At 38.5% G+C, this 5,447-nt stretch overlaps 1 long non-coding RNA gene across 1 annotated transcript; it reads left to right on the forward strand.

Moving 5' to 3' along the window:
• On the forward strand, positions 1,144 to 2,375 carry LOC110431332. Its single transcript, XR_002448827.1, has 2 exons — positions 1,144 to 1,410; positions 2,026 to 2,375. It is a non-coding gene; the product is annotated as an uncharacterized LOC110431332 (long non-coding RNA).

Here is a 5,447-nt window from a genome sequence, read left to right on the forward strand (position 1 = left end):
TGTGCTAATGACAGATTAATTATACTTAATAGATTTGTCTTGTAGTTTCCTGACGAGTTATGTAATTTGTTTTTTTATTAGTTTCTAAAAACCTCTCCCAACATCATTCCGACATATCCGATGTGACACCCAAAAAAATTTCATCTCCAATCTAAACAGGGCCTAAGACTCGACTCCACGAGAGGTCTAATCGGAGTCAGAGGTGTCCAGGTGACCGTGCGACGTCTGGTTCTTTTCCTGGGTCGCGCGGTGGAAAACTCCAGGCGAGCGCGGGAGATCAGGCTTCCGCACGATGGCAACTGAGAGGAAGCGCGCATATTTGCGCGTGATATCCTCTAGATGGCAAACCAGGAAAATTAGGCAAGTGCTTTAGCAAACTGTTGGATCATTATTTTTCTTGTTTTGCCAAAAAAAACAAGGATAGCAAGTGCAATTAGCAAACTGTTGGAGATGCTCTTTAGCACCGGTAAAGTATAGAGATGAGAGATCTTGTTTGTCTGCCTGGCTGGTGTAATCCGCCGCAACTTCAGTTGGGATAGTGCATCGTTGGATCACACACTAAAAGCAACCGGTTAGATAGCTCCTAGGTTGCTCGATACGACTGCATTGCATTTTTTTTCTTCCTTTCGATTCCGATAGTTAAATGATGTTATAATTATATTTTATAGAATAGTTTTTGTTACTATTCATGCCGTAATATAAGTGGTCTGTTTTTTTAGTTATTATTACAAGAGATAAGACTGAATGATGAGGATGAACCTTCGCAAAGTATGCCAATTACATTATTATTGTTCCAATTCAATTCGTGTGCTGAGTTTGTTATTCGTGTCCTTTTCTCACTGAATTCCACTTTTTATTTAAAGGATGGGCGCTGCATTCACACGCACTAGCGCGCACAACATATCTAGCATAGAAGTACAAAGTATAGCTTGCTCCACAAATTCTCATGTACGTGCGTCGTGGAATCAATGAGCCATTTGCACGTAGTAAGATATAAAAAAACAATATATTTTTTTTCATATTTTGTTATAATCTCATCTATTGGAACATTTTCTTCCCTAGGCCACTCATACATTTGTCATATCCGACTCACGGTCGATGTGATTTTGTCATTTCTGTCATTTCAGAAGGAACTTCCTATCTTGCTCAAGCTATAACACTACCAGACCTGAGAGGGAGGTTGATTTAGATTTAGAACTAGCAAACTGCGTGAAATCTTAATGTTAATTAATTTGTTGTATTAATTATGCCGCTAATGCACGTATTGGTGGCAAATTTGGAGGTTCAAATAGTGGTTACAGTGTCCCTGGAGCAGATTCAAGTTGGTTTATCAGTTGTTAATATATATGGTGACTCCATATGATATATATATATAGTGTTGGTTTATCAGTTGTTAATGCTTTATCAGAGGTTTGTATTTGTATTTTGAACTCTTACTAGTTCTAAAAATAAAATAAGAGAAGTTCTATAGTTAAAGATGATTTGCTGGGCGACTGCAAAGTTAGTTGAACTTGCTCTTAAGTTTGCAGATTCAAGTTTATCTTTTATGAAGATACTATTCTGGTAGCTTCATTTTCTCTAGTGTGCAGAGCCTTAAAAGCTCCCAAGTCTAGACAATAATAATCCAGAAGTAATATTACAGAAGACTAAAATATTTTTTTCTAACATTTTACGGCTGCTGCGATCTAGCTTAGCTAGCTCCTGGATGACTGAAATATGGTAAGGACTACAAATCCTTTGCAATTTTCCTCTGAGGTGTAAATGGTAGATAAGAAATGTTAACAACTATTAGAACTAGTAAGAGTTGAAGTATGAGAACTATCAGAATATGAGCCTGTTTGCCATTTACCTTGTTTATAGACTATCCTTCGTGATACTTAGGAATTTCAATCTGTCTGTTTTATTCAACTTGTGGCATCCATTTGGCAATTTTAAACCCTTTTTTGGCATGCTAGGTTGGTGATTTGTGAAGACTAAAGTTGGGCCACAATGTTTCATACTAACATTTAGCATATTCTTCTGTAGGACACATGGAAGACTAAAGTTGCATATCTACTGATGGAGGGTAATCCAAACTTCAGCAGTAGAAAATATTTTACTTGATAGAAAAGAGTACAGGAAACCCATGTAGTATACTTAACTTTGTAATCCCAACTTAGTATGTTAGTTGTTAGCTGTTATGTTCCTTGTGTGGTGAAGGTGAACAATGAATTTGTAATGAGAAGCAGTATATGCAGTGTACTGAACTTGTAATCTTAACTTAGTATAGAAGAAGCTGCAATGTTCCTTGTGTGGTGACCAATGAATTTGTAATATGAAGGCAGTATGGATTTGGTTGGCTTGAGAAACCATGATTCACTATATGGTCGTGATCATTTGTGAGAGTGAATTTCTAATATGATTTGAATGGATATATAATATTGTAGTGCACAAATATTATTTATATTGGCAGTAATAAAAGATAGACCTGGTACAGTCTTTTCCTGACGGATTGTATTGACAAGATAAAAATGCAGAATTCCTGTCGGGACCACCTGACGGTTGTATTGACAGGAGCTGATCCTCGCCAGCATAACCTAAACCGTCAGGAACTGCCGTCAGGAATTGTTTCCTGACGGCCGTACGTCAGGAATAGTGTGCTTTTCCTGTCGGCTGTTTGCTGACGGCTGGCTACAATTCCTGACGGTTTTTTGGACTTCCCCGTCGGTTTTCGGTCGTTAGGAAAAACGTGTAGCCTGGTAGTGTAAGGTAATTTTGCTTCAAGAATACCGTACCATTTCCAAATCATTCCATTCACTTTTTACTTTGTTTCTCTCTTGTATGTTTGCATTGAAAACCATATCCTTTATTTTTATTTTTCTCCATGTCCTTCCACGTCTTACCAAGTGTGGAAAGATTATAAGTTGAGATAAAGAGTTGCTCTTAGGCAATTATTATGATAGTCTATAATTACTGTGAGACCTCCATTTAATCAATCTTGGATGTTTATAATCTCTATATACTTATAAATTTTCATTTTGTACAAAAATATAAATAGGGGCTTTGATGAACTTCGATGATAATTACATCCACGATGCTGATGCTAAACACTAGTGCAAAAAGTATCGTCACACGCTTCATTGGAGAAGAGTTCTTTTTTGCTTCGACCCCACGAGTAGCTCCAGTGGTGGAGCTAAAACTATTTTGGTAAAACGCTTGCCTGAATAACTTCTTCTATATTGACGTAAATTCGAATTCTACACTAATGTCTACATCCATGCTTGTTCCACCTAATTTTTTTCGCGAGCGTGTCAACTTGACACGTGTTTCATTGAGCAGAAGAGGAGTGTCAAAGGTTACAACGATCCTTAGTAATCCAGAAATTACTTAAGAGAGGTGGAACCTAGACAGTGGTCGAAGTGAACTAGGAAAGAAAACTAATTACTCAAAACATTGTGCGACGAGGTAGTCATAAGTGCTAAACTACCTAGGTGCAGCCGTCGAGAATCCAAAGGTGTGCTTCTTCAATGATTGCACAAAGGACCTCCTCTGGACTTGATAGTTTATTGTCGAAGGTTCATGAGTTTCTCTCCTTCCAGAGGTGCCAGCCGACCAGGAAGACGAGGGAGTCAAAGGCCTACCTTAGCCTCTTTGGGACCAATTTGCGCGAGCGTAACCTCCATGACCAAAAGGAGTCGTTTGCCACGAGCAACACCTGGTTAAAGCCAAGGACCTCCAACGCCAAGTGCCAAACTTGTTGACTGAAAGTGCAGGAGCAGGAAGTCAGAATGTGGTCGATCTCCTCAATGCCAATGCTGCAAAGGATGCAACTGAATTTGATTATTTACTTTTTTCTTATATATTTTAACAGATCTAAACTGTTATAGTCTAGATTTATATGATTGATTTGATAAAAACATATTTACGATTTAGAGTGAAAGCTATGACCTTTTCAAACTTAGTGCCAAAACTCTCAAAAAAAGCTTCAACTTCGAATCTGATAGGCCTGTATCTAGGTTTTTGATGTTATAGCTCTACGGTTATAGATGGCAACAGGCACATTGCCCGTGGGTGGAAGATATATAAACCCGCACTCACGGGTTGAACTCCAAACCCGCACCCGCACTCGTAACCCACCACGGATAGAAGTCTACACCCACGCCTGTACCCGCGGGCGTACCCATGAACCTGCGTAATAATAAATTAATAATACATGCATATATTATAGAAAGAAGTTTAAGTATAAAAATCAAAACTACCTAGCATTATTCTGACATAAAAATAGTTCTCTTATATATAAATAGATACGAGGGAGAAAATCATAAAACTATGTTGCTTCCTTTATATATAGTATAAGAATAGACCTACATATCACGAGGTTGGAGCGGGTTTGCGGGCACGGGTACAAACTTTCTATGCCCACAAGTTTTTACCCGTTGGGTTCAACTACGAACCCTCACCTACACCCGTGGCCGTGGGTACAAAGTTGTACCCGTACCCTCACCCCACCGGGTTTTTACCCGCGGGCACGCGAGTAATTTGTACTCGTTGCCATCTTTATCTACGGTGAAACCTAAAATAAGGCCTCTATACGTTGACAAATAAGATAACTAAATTTGGTTCTATTATATAATGACATATAATTTCCAACAATAATAACTACAATAGTGTTTAATACCCCTCTTAAATATTCACCGAACCAATAGGTAAGAATGCACCCTATTACCCTAATCGAGAAGTTAGACGAGAATGAAAATTGAAAAGGCATGATATTATAGAAGAAAGAGTGAAAATTAACTATGCCACACTAGCCATAGTCTACCACAATTATCTTTAGACAAGTGTGGCAATCCACAAAAAGTGTGGCTAGCAAATTGGTTACCTCACTTTGTCATGTCTAAAGGAATCTTGCCACACTTTTTAACTCTATGACATGTGGAGCCCAAAAGAATCATGTCTAAAATTAGTTGCCAACCAAACACTTATCAACTTGATCAAACTTGCATAAGGTAAAGTGTGGTAAACTGTGTCTAACGACCAAACAGTGCCATCCTTTCATGGTCCATCATTTGTACTTTTAGCAGCAAGCTTTGTCAAAAATTTTAAGTGTTTGCTCTCTCCCAACACGCTTCAAGCTGTGTGCTTCGGTTTTTTTGTTAGCCAAAGCTACCGCAGCTTCTGCAGCTGACGGTCTTCGAAGCATACACCGTGATGATTTGGACACCAGATGGTGACACGAAGGATGAAGCTAATGTACATGCTGTAGCGTTGGTGGTTGCCTTACTGGCTGATTGATGTCAGCTAGGAAGTGCCATTTCGTCCCGTCGGTCATCACGGGCCTTATTTAGTTACGAAAAGATTTCGGATTTGGATACCATAGTATTTTTATTTTTATTTGACTAATATTATCTAATCATAGACTAACTAGATTTAAAAGATTTATCTCATGATTTACAGACAAACTGTGC

The sequence above is a fragment of the Sorghum bicolor genome, chromosome 10 (assembly GCF_000003195.3).
Source record: "Sorghum bicolor cultivar BTx623 chromosome 10, Sorghum_bicolor_NCBIv3, whole genome shotgun sequence".
NCBI classification, from domain to species: Eukaryota; Viridiplantae; Streptophyta; class Magnoliopsida; order Poales; family Poaceae; genus Sorghum; species Sorghum bicolor.